The following is a 10,288-nucleotide window of genomic DNA, read 5'->3' as shown; positions in this document are numbered from 1 at the left end:
TGAATATGAAGATGAAGGAGGAGGAGGAGGAGAGGAAGAAGAAGGTGGCCCAAGGACTTGAGCCCCTGCACTTACGTAAGAGACCTGAAAGAAGCTTCTGGCTCCTGGCTTCTGATTGGCCCAGCTCTGGCCGTTGCAGTCATTTGGGGAGTGAACAAATGAATTGAAGACCTCTCTCTCTCTCTCTGTTTCTACCTCTCTCTGTAACTGTCTTTCAAATAAATAAATAGATCTTAAAAATATTTGGTAACAAAAATATAAAAGAAATTCAACCATAATGTACACAATGCATGAGTTGACATGGAGACCCTTGTTTGTTCCACTTTTAAGAGGCTCTCTGATGGATATCCAGGAGGAACAGGAATCCCACACTCAGAAAAGTGTGATAGCTGATAGTGGCACTTGCCCTCTTTCATTTTATTCTTAGCCTATTCAAAAGTTCTGCAAGTTCTGGGTTGGGTTATGGATTTACAAATTATATCATCTGGTTTTCACTAAACCAATCCTCCCCAAATGGAAAAGTGGCTTGAAAAGGTTTCTACAAATAAACCACAGTTTGAATGCAGATAATGAGAATATGAGTACAAGTGGGCAACAGGATAATTACAGAACTGATTCATCTCCCATTCCTAGTCTGAGCTCTTCATCAACCCTGTTTAAAAGTTAAAACAATTAAGAAATTAGTTCTGATAAGAAATCAGCCAAAAGAAGCAAGAAAATATCAAGACAGCTACTTAAAGTATGAGTCGCATCACACTGTTAATAATGAATTCACTTTAAGTATGTATTTTGCTGTGAGCTTTTAGCTAATGATAATGATAATGATAATGATAATAATAATAATAATATGAAGCCTGCAGGCTTAGCAAGAGCCCTCAAATGTAAGCATTCACAAACTGGATGCTTAACTAATCTTTGGTGGTAGGCATGAATGTCCATGAATGTGATGGGTACTTTTTATGGAAGTTTTGCAACATGTCTGCAAATTCTTTGACCCTTTTCCTTTTGCGAGGAGGAACTCATGCCCCCTTCCTTTGAATATGGGCAGCCAACAGAGTGTGGTTGAAGTGATGCTACATAGCCCAAAGCTACATCCTCAACCCCAGGGAGAAGCCACCTAGAGGTGTTCTGGCCTGCAGATCTTGTTGAGGCCCCAGCCATCAGATGACAGACATGAGAGAAAAGACATCTCCAGAGCATTCCACCCTCAGGTGTCCAGTGACCCCCAGCCAATGTGCCACACAGCATGGAGCAAATACAAGCCATCCCTATGTGTTCTGTTTGCATCCCTGAACTCCAGAACCCATGAGCGTAATATAATGGTTCTTTTCTGTCATTGAGTTTTAGGATGATTTGTTATACAGGAACAGGAATTGCAGGGATAATGACAGGCAGGGAACACAGAGGAGGCTTGGAGCACTGTGAGAGTTTATTTCCTGATCTGGGTAGTGGTTACACTGGTGTGTTCATTTGGGAAAAATTTGTGAAGGTGTATACTGTCTGTGTACTTTTCTGAATCTATGTCATATTTTTTAAGGTTTTCATTTTTAAAAAAAATTATTTATTTACATGACGTAGAAAAAGAGACCTGGTCCATTCCCCAAATGTTCACAATACCCAGGGCTGGGCTAGACCAAAGCTAAGAATCTGGAACACTATCTGGTTCTCCCACATGTATGGCAGGGACCCAAGTACTTGAGCCGTCACCGGCTACCTCCCAGGGTGTACATTAGCAAGAAGCTGGATTCCGAAGCAGTGCCAGGCATCCTGATGTGGGAAACAGGCATTCCAAATGCTGTCTTAACCTCTGTGCTAAATGACCACCTGCAGTTTAAATTTTAAAAACATGGGTACTCAGAACATAAAGGCAAATATCGACTATTTGGGGGCAATGTTTAAAATCATGTGATTCTCCAAATAGTGCTTTATTAGATCCAATGTAAAGATACAGTGTTAGAAACTTCATTTGAAGTTTCTTACTTAATAACAAAGGACAACATTCACAGATTCTTTGGAGGAAATACTTGTTTTTCCTATCATGCTAAAAATGGTCAAAATAATCCATGTGAAACAATGTGGTGACAACCCAAAAGGGATTCTTTTGTCAGTGAATACTGTTGGAAGGCATATAGAAAGCACTGCTGAGGACTTGAGCCAACAGTTTTAGAATAAATGATATACCATAGGAGAGTTCCTGTCAAAAGGGACAAAGCATTGTTAACGTTTTCAGCTTTATACTTGCTAGATTCCATTTCAATAAAAAAATCTACAAAGACCTACTTTTTGGTAGCTACTAAAAGAAAGACATAAATAAGATACATCACGATTGGAGGATGCCTTTTTTAAAATTACTTGATAGAAAAATTGGAAATACAGAGTTTTACACTCATAAAGCACTGCTCTGAAAAGATTTTTTTTTCCAAAAGGGAGCTGGGGGCTGGTGCTGTGGTGCAGAGTAGTACCTCAAGACCTGGTTACTCTGCTTCCAAACCAGCTGCCTGCTAATAGTCTGGGAAGGCAGTGGAAGATGGCCCAAGTGCTTGGGTCCCTGCCACCCACATGGGATACCCGGATGGAGTTCCTGGCTATTGGCTTCAGCCTGGTCCAGTACAGGTCATTGCAGCCATTTGGGGAGTGAACCAGTAGATGGAAGATCTTTCTCTCTCCCTTTCTCTGTAACTCTGACTCAAATGATAAATAAATAAATATTTTAAAAAATGACATGCTTTAGTGAATATCCAAATGGTTTTTACACTATAAGCATTATAAAAATGCTTAATTATTTAAAATTGCATCTTTGCCTCATCCTTTTAAAATTTCTTCTTGAGTAATATACATACATTATTTTGAACTTGCAAGACACTGAAACATTGAGAATTACCTATTCAAAACATTTTTATAATACAAGTCTACAATCACAAAAAAGAGTCTATTGTTATAATAGTTTCCACCTTGTGGTCAGCATCATCCGGAGTGTAATGTGCTTAGCACAGTGCTTGGGGCACAATCAGCGCTCAGTGAGTGTTGGCTTTACGCCATCCTCTGCGTGAGTGGTACATTAGAGGCCGTTTAATGGCTAAAAGCAGAAGACTGGGGCTGGCACTGTGGCGCAGCATGTGAAGCTGCCACTTGCAACACCAGCATCCCATATCAGAGTACCAGTTCAAGTCGCAGCTTCTCCTGCACTCTTTTGGTAACAGATTTGTTGAGATATAACTCATGTACCACATAATTCCCCACTTTAAAGTGTACACTTCAGAGGTTTTTTAGCACACTCACAAGGTTATGCATCCACCACCACTATCAATTGCCAGAACACTTTCAACACCCCAAGAGAAACTCACACCCATGAGCTAGCACCTTCTGTTACCCCAGCCTCCCACGCCCACCCTGACAGTCACTGACCTGCCTTCTGTCTGTGCGTTTGCCTCCTCTGGACGTCTCATAGAAAGGGAATCAGAAGAGGTTTTCATGTGTGTCTGGCTTCTTTCACTTAGTGTAATGTTTTCAAGGTTCATCCATGTTGTAGCATGCGTCATTCCTGTCTACGGCCAAATAATCCAATACACGGATATACATTTCCTTTTACCCATCGATGCACACTGAGATGGTTACAACAGACACTGGAATTGTTGCCGCCTTTTGGGAGCGAGAATAGCACTGCTGCAAGCATTTATGTATGATAATGTCCGTCAGTCCCCTAAGTGCTCAATAAGCAGTGGGTAGCTGGTATCATTGCTATTCGAGAATGCTAGACGGGGCAATGCAGGATGCCCGCATGTCCGAGACAGCAATGAGGGCACCAAGGACAATGTTCACTTGCTGCCAATGTTGCTGAGAGCAGCCCCTGCCCACCACGTGACTCTGGGCTGCTCATTTAACCACCTTCAACCTAGCGTGTGAATTGGACATAAACACTGTCTTTTCCTACATACCTCACAGGATTGTTGCCTGGCTCAAAGAGATCATTAGAAAATATGAAGCAGGGGCCAACGTTGTGGCGCAGCGGGTTAAGCCCCTGCCTGCAATGCCAGCATCCCATATGGGAAACAGTTGTAGTCCCACCTGCTCTGCTTCCCATCCAGCTCCCCGCTAATGCACCTGAGAAAGCAGCAAGTAGTTGGGCTGCTGCAGCAAGTAGTTGGGCTGCTGCCACCCATACAGGAGACCCAGATAAAGTTATAGGCTCTTGGCTTCAGCTTGGCCCAGCTCTGGCTGTTGTGTGCATCTGAGGAGTGAACCAGCAGATGGAAGATTGATCTCTATTTCTTTCTCCTTGTAACTCTGCCTTTCAAATAAATAACTAAATCTTTTTTGAAAAAAAAAATAAAAGCAGGAGGGCATGTGTGGTGGTGCAACATGATAAACTGACTTTTTTTAAAAAAAAGATTTATTTATTTATTTGAAAGTCAGAGTTACACAGAGAGAAAAGGAGAGGCAGAGAGAGAGAGAGAGAGAGATCTTCCATTCAAGGATTCACTCTCCAATTGGCCACAACAGCTGGAGCTGCACCAATCTGAAGCCAGGAGCCAGGAGCTTCTTCCCAGTTTCCCACGCAGGTGTAGGGGTCCAAGCACTTGGGCCATCTTCTACTGCTTTCCCAGGCCATAGCAGAGAGCTGGGTTGGAAGTGGAGCAGCTGAGACTTGAACTGGCACCCATATGGGATGCCGGCACTGCAGGCAGTGGCCTTACCCACTACGTCACAGCACTGGCCCCCCTAAGCTGACTCAAGACACCTGCATCCCATATCAGAGTGCCAGGTTCAAGTCCCAGTTCCTCTGCTTCCTGTTCATTTTCCTGCTAATTTGATCCTGAGGCAGCAGGTGATGGCTTAAGGACTGAGTCTCTGCCATCCATAAGAGAGACCTAGATGCTCCTGGCTTCAAACCTAGCCCAGTCCTGTCTGTTGTTTGTATTTAGACAGTGAATCTGTTGATGAAAAATCAGTCTCTCTCTCTCTCCAGACACACACACACACACACACACACACACACACATCTCTCTCCCCTTTCTCCCTTTCAAATAAGTAAATAAACTTTTTTAAATGGTTTTAAAACAATCACCTTGTGAAAACCCAAGCTAGCTCAGTTACCTTCCTTGTCCCTGCCCCCACCCCAAAATGAAAGCACTCTGAAAACCATAAGGATTCCTCTGAGACTCGCATGTCATAGAAGCCAACTGCTCTTGACGAGAGGAAGGAACCACTTCATACAGCTCACGATCGTCCCTCTCTCTCCACATTGTTCGCATTCTCTTCAAGATGACATCCCGGCTGTCTCACCACAGCCCCTGGCGCTAGTATCCCCTTCCTCAGAGCTACTTGAGGGCCTGACCTAGGATCTAAGGCTGAGTTCACCCCCAAAGAGCCTGCAAAGCCCCTTTCTTCTCAGTGGGAAACCTGTGTGATTTTTCTGGTTTTCTCAGCTACTAGTTGGTTAGAGCTCCTCCATGTGTCTCCACAGGGTAATACACCAGGTCTTTTTAAGTACGTGGCATTCTTTTAATGGCAGTATCAAAAGTGCATAATGGAAATTTTGTTTTTGTCACACTTCAGGGTCCGTACTTGACTGTTAGGCACCAGTTAAGCTACTGTAGCTCAAGTCTTAGGCAAGTTTCCCGCCTCCACTCAGGACTGCAGATTTCTTTCTGCTCCCTGCCTACCCCTTTCTCAATCAGTGGGAGAAGCCCTGGTCTCAAGGTTCACGTATGGGTCAGCTTCATTCTCCCACCTTCTACTATTCCGAGCTCATCAAGCTTTCAAAGGAAGATGGCAATCTAGGGCCGGTACTATGGCGTAGTAGGTTAAGCCTCCACTTGCAGCACCAGCATCCCATATGGGGGCCGGTTTGAATCCTGGCTGTTTCACTTCCAATCCAGCTCCCTGTGGATGGCCTGGGAAAGTAGAGGAGGACGGCCCAAGTGCTTGGGCCCCTGCACCTACACTGGAGACCTGGAAGAAGCTCCTGGCTCCTGGCTTCGAACCGGCCCAGCTCCGGCCATTGCAGCTGTATGGGGAGTGAACCAGCAGATGGAAGATCTCTCAGTCTCTGTAACTCTGCCTTTCAAATAAAATAAATAAATCTTAAAAAAAAAATGGCAATCTTTTCTCCCTAATAGGTACATCAGACTCTGCTGAGGGACCAGGGGGTAAAGCAATTCCAAAGTACTGGGAAAGCATTTTACGAGTACTTACTAAACATGACTTGTTCCCTCATGTAAGGAAGAGGTATCCAAAAGGAGATCTGGCGTAAAGCTGTGACACTTGGGGACGTTACAATGGCAACCAGAGACGGTGATGCCTGGCAGTGTGCACACACTCCCCAGACTCAGTCACGCCCCTGCCCCACACGATCGGGGGAGGGGAGCTTTTGCTCAGGCTGAGAATTGTGCTATGCTATCAGCACTGGTCTTTGGAGGAATGAAAAGGTACATTTCCTATCTGGAACATCAGGAACGTTCCTCAGTCTCTTGTTGACCCAGGGCTGTGAGAGCCTCAGAAACCTGACATGCTACCTTTCACACATTCCTCTTGCACCTGGGGGTTTTTCTGAATTTCCCAAATCCCACTGGCAAGTCCTGAAAAGTTATGTGTAAGTTAAATCTCGCATATCAATTATGAGCCTCCCTGTAAGATTTCTTTTTTAAAAAAAGATTTATTTATTTATTTGAAAGGCAGAGTCACAGGGGGTGGGGTGGGGCTCTTCCCCAGTTTGGGGCTGGGCCTGGCTGAAGCCAGGAGCCAGGAGCTTCCTCTGGGTCTCCCACGTGGGTGCAGGGGCCCAAGCACGTGGGCCATCTTCTACTGCTTTCCCAGGCTACAGCAGAGAGCTGGATGGGAAGTGGAGCAGCTGAGACTTGAACCGGCGCCCATGTGGGACACCAGCACTGCAGGTGGAGGTTTAATCTGTTACACTCTAATGCTGGCCCCTTAATGTAAGATTTCCAACCTGCTCTCTTAATCAAGACTGGTGTACGCTTAACATATCAGGTTTAAGTTTCTTTGCCTCATAACATCCTCTCTGATGATTAAACTTCATCCGGGAAATGAAGAGCAAGGAAATGTTAAGCCCTCTTCTAGTTCTCTCTCTCTCTGTCTTCCTTCCTTCCCTTCCTTTTCCTTTTCCCCTTCCTTCCTTCCTTCCTTCCTTGATTTATTTGAAAGAGTTACAGGGAGAGAGAGACACACACAAAGAGACTGAGAAGTCTTCTATCTACTGGTTCACTCCCCAAATGGCTGCAAAGGCCAGGGTTGAGCCAGGCAAAACTCGGGAGTCAAGAGCTTCATCTGGGTCTCCCATGTGAGTGATAGGGGCCCAAACACTTGGGCCATTTTCCTCTGCTTTTCCCAGACCATTAGCAGGCAGCTGGATTGGAAGTGGAGCGGCTGGGACATGAACCAGTGCTCAAATGGCTTTACCAGCTATGCCACAACTCCGGCCCCCTCTTCTAGTTCTAATAGTGCAGGATCTGTAAATCAGCCTGTGAATATATTAGAGAGGCTGCTACTGGGAAGAGGCCAGGCACAGACTATTTGCAATGCAAATACCCACTCTACATCCAGTTTTGGGGGAGGCCATTTCCAAGGGCAGCAAGAGTCTTCATCCCCCTCCCTTGGACAGGTGGCAGATGCTTCGGGTGACTGGGTGCATTCGTAGGTAGTATCCCTTGTGCTTTCCGTTCCCTCTAACCCCACTTCCTGGTATCAAATTCCAAAGCCCTTTCTACTGAAAGGGATGGATCTGGGGAACCTTGTGTGCAGCTGGTGACCCAAGGTAGATAGCGCTTGCTAAGTCAAGATGAAACAAGTTGCTAGGGAGGCACCGTGACTTTGGTCTCTGGCAACAGAGCTAATCAAGGTCACATGCGTCATGGGTCTGTGGTGCTGCTCAGGCGGCTGCCTTTGCAGTCTTTGAACTGGAACCAGAGATATTATTAGTGCTGATAGGGAAGGGGGTTGCCTGCTTAGTGGCAAGGAAAATTAATAGTGCAAGCATTCTTCCATCCTGCACTCTCCACGCTGGCATTCTGATTCTAAAAAATATAGCTGCAGCTGTTTGCATATTCTGGAAGCGCGCGTGCATATGTGTGGTTTGGTGTTTACAGATTTGGGGTTTTGAAGGGGAGTTTCCAGAGCAACGGAAGTAGCTGCTTGTCAGTCAGGGTTCATTTTGAAAATGAAAGCCTGAAAGCTTGGGACTTACTCTGGACCTGGGCTGGCCTCTGAGGACTCAGCAAAGGCCAGGAGGTGGCTTTGGCCAGTCAGCTCAAGGGAAAAACCGCTTAATCACTACTTTCGTTCTTTTTATGAATTGGTCAAATCTCTGAGTTGCTTTTCGTGTCCTGCAGATTCCATCAGAGGCAGGGATGTGAGAGTGGGCCCCAAGGCACTGGCTCTGCATCTCCCTTCCTGACACACTGGGGCCCGATCCCATTTTTCCCAGGCCACCAGACCAGAACAAGGTAACAATATTTCTTGCCTACCTACTAGACTTACAAGAATAGAGTTTAAGCAGCATGTCAGAGCAAGTGGGAAAAAAAAATATCAAAAGGCAGTCTATCTGGCTGCAACAGAGGGTTGGGGAAGGAGGGGGATTTCTGGGCTGGGGTAGGGGGAAACTGAGGCCAACCCCGAAAGTCAGGGAGAACAGGAGCCACTAGATAGAAGCTGTGAGGGGGGCCATTACCTGCAGGGGAGCACAAGTCAAGGAAAGGCTGAGGTTGGGGAAAGTCCCTCTGTGTGGCTGGAATTTCGGGCTTGTGTGAGTGAGTTGCTGTTGATAAGTCTGGCTTGAATGCCAGTCCCTTGGGTGCCAGGAAAAAAAGCCCCATGGTGCCACACAGATTCAGATCGGCTCTGCCACTTCCTGCTGAGTGACCTTGGGCAAGTGGTCTAATCTCTCTGCAAACTGAAGATAGGAATGATGCTTAGCTCTTAAGGCCATGGGAAGGATTACAAGAGTTAACATACATAGAGCATCTGGCACAGTGTCTAGCCCATAGTAAAAGTCCAAGAATGGATTTCAAACGTGTAAGCTGGTGTGAAGGAAAGCTTAAGATGTTTAGCAGCGGTTCCAAGCATTTGACAGCTAAGGAGGAAAAGCCTCTGTCACCTCCCATCCCTGGTGCCACCTTTGGGCCAAAAGGAGTGAACTGGCTTAGTCTCAGTCCCCACTCTTTCTGGCTTAATCTGCTGGAACAGTCTCCTGGCTTTCCACCTCTGCCTCTGCTACAATCATCCTCCTAAGACAACCTTAATCATAGACACGTCCCTCCCTGGCTCAAAAACCTTCTATGGCTCCCTGTTGCTCCGTGCACGAACTCCTCAACATGGTGGAGGACAGGAGGCAAGAATGATCATTTCTTGAAGGAAGGGAAGAGCAAAGAAGAAGCTGGTGTGAGGAGTGAAAAAGATAAAACATCCTCGTTTCTCGAAAGCCCGGAGAAAGCTCTGGCTTTGCAGAAAGCAGCAATTCCCTCCGGGAGAGAGCTGGGTTGCACCTCTGCAGAAGGCTCAATAGGCTAATCCTCCGCCTTGCGGCGCCGGCACACCAGCTTCTAGTCCCGGTCGGGGCGCCGGATTCTGTCCCGGTTGCCCCTCTTCCAGGCCAGCTCTCTGCTGTGGCCCGGGAAGGCAGTGGAGGATGGCCCAAGTGCTTGGGCCCTGCACCCCATGGGAGACCAGGAAAAGCACCTGGCTCCTGGCTTCAAATCAGCGGGATGCGCCGGCCGCAGCGCACCCGCGGCGGCGGCCATTGGAGGGTGAACCAACGGCAAAAGGAAGACCTTTCTCTCTGTCTCTCTCTCACTGTCCACTCTGCCTGTCAAAAATAAAAAATAAAAAAATAAAAAAAAATAAGGTCGAGTGTTCCCGTGGCGCTGGCTCCACTTTACCTGGAGCTGCTTCTACGAGCTAACCTGGAAGGTCAACGAGGAGAAAAGAGGGCGGAGAGCAGAGCAGGGAGCCGCGGGGTAGCAGGGGATACCCCGTCTCTGCATCTGTTCCATGGAAGGGCTTTTGCCTAGACCCCAGTGTGTCGGGTTTCTCCGGCAGCCCCTGGCGCTGCGGAGAGGATCAAGGCCACACGAAGGGCAGGGCAGACGAGCCAGAGTCACATGGGGTAGCCAAGCGGCGTCCGTGAAAGCTAGGCCCAGGACTAAGGCGGCTCGGGACAAAGTGCAGGGAGATTCCTGCTGAGATAAGAGGGAAGGGCAAAGGAAGGGGGCGGGGAGCGAGAGCCCTGGAGCTCAAAGATCAAGCTCCCCTCCCGCAGGCCGCAGCTAAAAGC

This window comes from Oryctolagus cuniculus, chromosome X (genome assembly GCF_964237555.1).
Source record: "Oryctolagus cuniculus chromosome X, mOryCun1.1, whole genome shotgun sequence".
Taxonomy (NCBI): Eukaryota; Metazoa; Chordata; class Mammalia; order Lagomorpha; family Leporidae; genus Oryctolagus; species Oryctolagus cuniculus.
Note: the sequence above shows the minus strand (reverse complement) of the source record.